Source organism: Plecotus auritus (genome assembly GCF_963455305.1).
Source record: "Plecotus auritus genome assembly, chromosome: 1".
NCBI lineage: Eukaryota > Metazoa > Chordata > Mammalia > Chiroptera > Vespertilionidae > Plecotus > Plecotus auritus.
The window spans coordinates 108,466,560-108,470,174 of record NC_137770.1 but is presented as its reverse complement, the minus strand read 5'-3'; positions in this window follow the sequence as shown (position 1 = coordinate 108,470,174).

Genomic DNA, 3,615 nt, shown 5'->3' with positions numbered 1-3,615 from the left:
ATCAATTATAAATGAAGAATATCATATCTGACATTGAGGATACATTGGAAGGAAATAAAAGTAGATTGGATGAAGCATAGGAACAAATCATTGATCTGGAATACAAGGTATAAAAAGAACACTCAATTAGAGCAGAAAAAAAGAAGTAAAAAAGAATTAGGATAGTTTAAGGGAACTATGGAACAACATGATACATAACAACACCTGCTACATAGGGTTACCATGGAGAGAAAAAGTGAGCAAAGAATAGAGAATCAGCTCGCAAAATAATGACAGAAAACTTCCCTAACTGGTGAAGGAAAAAGTCACACAAGTTAAGGAAGTACAGTAGTACCAATCAAGATGAATCCAAAAAGACTCATACCAAGATCATAATAATCAAAATGGCAAATGTTAAAGACAAAAACACAAAAACAATCTTAAAGGCAGCAAGAGAGAGCCAGAAAGTTATCTAACAGGAAGTTGCCATTAAATAGTGTGGGAACCATGCCAGTTCCCCCAAATAGTCAAGGCCAGTGGGAGCACAAAGGCCTTGTTATCAATACATCAGAATGGCCAACGGCCACTCTGGGCATGTACCTAAATGGAATATTCAAGGACTCTGAGCCTGGGAATCCTAATCAGGCCAAGATACCATGAGCAGGTGCAAGGACACATAGTACACTGTGCCTTGCAGTAGCCAACATGATTGATGTCACTGTTGGCGCGAAGCCTTCTTTGTCTAAATAGTGTAAAAGTAGGTTACTGACCAGCTAGTAAGCTGGAGTCGGCTGAAATTGGAGTGAGAAGTCTGCTAGAGAGAGCAGCTAGGTTGGAGTGGGTGAGGAAGTCTGCTAGAGAGAGCAGTTGGGCAGGAGAAACAGGAGAAGCTGCTGAGCCAGACAGCTCAGGTACTACTACAATGTGAAGTGGTCAGTCTAGGAGGCAGCATGCAGCTGCTCAGACAATAGTTGTGGGTACAGAGACTAATGCTGCTTTATGGGAAAGATATGCATTCACTAGCCGGTGTCCGGCTGCCTGCTTGTATGGACTTTGCTGTGAGGACTGTTCTTGTCTAATGGCTATATGGCCACTGGCTTCTGCAATAAATACTCATTCTTATATACCCACAACTTCTCATGGCTTCTCCATCTAAAACCCGGAGTCCTAGGAAGTCCAGCCCCAGGCAAACGGGCTCAGATCCAACACCTATTACTAGTGAGCAGAGGATAAAGGAGAAACCTGGACTAATTTCCCAACAGTTAATACAGTTATCAGGTTCAAACAGGAACCAGCCCTAGCATAGTCGGATAGGAGAATTTAGAAGAATACGTGGACTCACAGCCACTCAGAACAACTCAGAGCATCAGAGCTCCTGCAGAGCTCCTACTGTGTGCTCTGACAATCAGCTGAACATGAGGTGTTTAAAGCAATGAAAAGCAAAGACCCGAATCCAAGACTAGTCTATCCAGCAAGGCTATTATTTAAAAGTGAAGGCAAATTAAAGAGCTTCTCAGACAAAAAGGGATAAAGGGGTACATTACTACCAAAGCACCATTGCCAGAAATTTTAAAGAAACTGCTTGAAGAAGTCAGAGAGAGGAATATAGTTATAAAGAAAAAAAATGGAAATAAATAAGTACCTATCAACAATAACTTTAAATGTAAATGGATTAAATGCTCCAATCAAAAGACATAGGGTAGTTGAATGGATAAGAAATGTGACTCATATACATTCTGTCTACAAGAGACCCACCTCAGAACAAAAGATTCACAAAGACTGAAGGTGAAGGATGGAACAAAATCTTGTAAATGGAAACAAAAAACAAGCTGTAGTAGCAACACTCATATCTGTCAAAATAGACTTCAAAATAACAAGAGACAAAGAAGGCCACTGCATAATATTAAGGGATTGATCAAACAATAGGAAATAACACTGGTTAATATATATGTACCAATATATGAGGACCCAAATATACAAAGAAACTATTGGTGAAATTTAAGGTAGAGATAGACAGCAATACAGTCATAGTGGGACTTTAACATCTCACTGACATCACTGGATAGATCATCCAGGCAAAAAATCAACAACAGCAACCATAAAAGACACACTAGATCAAACAGATTTAATTGATAGTTAAGAACATTTTATCCCCAAACAGCAGAATATACATTCTTCTTAAGTACACATGGGACATTCTCAAAGAGAGACCACATGTAGGGACACAAATTAAGTCTTAACAAATTTGAGATTGAAATCTTATCAAGCATATTCTCAGAACACAATGGCATGAAACTAAAAATCAACTACAATTAAAAAAACAAACTCAAAAACATTCAACTATTAAGAGGCTAAATAGGATGTTATTAAACAATGAATGGATTACAAATGAGATCAAGCACAAAATCAAGTCATCTGGAAACAAATGAAAATGAACACACAACAACACAAAATCTATGGAATGCAGTGATAGTTGTCCTGAGAGGGAACCTCATAGCATTACAGGCCTACCTCAAGAAGCAAAAATATTAATAGACAATTAAAACCTACACCTAAAAGAACTAGTAAAGCAACAACAAACAAAGCCCAAAGTAGAAGGGAGGAAATAATAAAGACCAGAGAGGAAATAAATGACATTAAGACTAAAGAAAGATTACAAAAAGTCAATGAAACGAAGAGCTGGTTCTTTGAAAAGATTAACAAGATTGATGAACCGTTAGCCAGACTCATCAAGAAACAAAAAAAGAGGGCCCAAATAAATAAGATAAAAAATAAAAAAGTGTAAGTAACAACTGACATCACAGAAATATAAACAATTGTAAGAAGAAAAAATGGCGGCAGAATAGACAGACGTGTTCCGAGCCTTGTCCCGGAGCAGAAAGAAAGAACAGCTGAGGGTCGCACTAGGAGTGTTTGTTGGCAAGTTAGGGGACAGCTGAACTCCATAAGAAGGTGGGAGACTGCTAGACGGGGTTCCCCTGACCTGGCAGCTCCCACTGCGGCTGGGTCCCCTCCCGGAGCAGCGGGCTTGGACGCGGAGTCTGCGCCATCTGGAACCGGAAAGTGGAGCTTATCGGAAGCCTGAGAATCCACAACAGCGGCACCCACGGAACAGCTGCGAGCCCCAGAACAACGCTCCCCAATTGGCGCAAACACACGGGTTCAGAGGAGCTCTACACTCCACCACGGAAAGGAGAGAGAGAACTACATAACCAGACACCCAGAGAAGAGAGACCATGGGGAGACAAAGACACAGCCTGCATATGAAAGAAAAGCAGGCATCACCAGAAAAGGAAGTAAACAAAATGGAGGCAAGCAACCCTCCAGAAAAAGAATTCAGAGAAATGGTCATATAGTGGCTGAAAAGAATGGAAGACAAATTCGACAATATGAGCAAGAACCAAGAGGAAATGAAGAAGAACCAAGAAGAAATGAAAAATGACATCGCTGCTGTAAAGAACTCAATAGAAAGCATCAAGAGTAGACTAGAAGAAGCAGAGGACCGCATCAGTGAGCTAGAAGACAAGATGGAAAAAAATACCCAAGTAGAGCAACTTCTAGAAAAAAAAAATTAAAAGGCAGGAGGAGAGCCTAAGGGAACTTTGGGACAACACGAAACAAAACAACATCCTCATA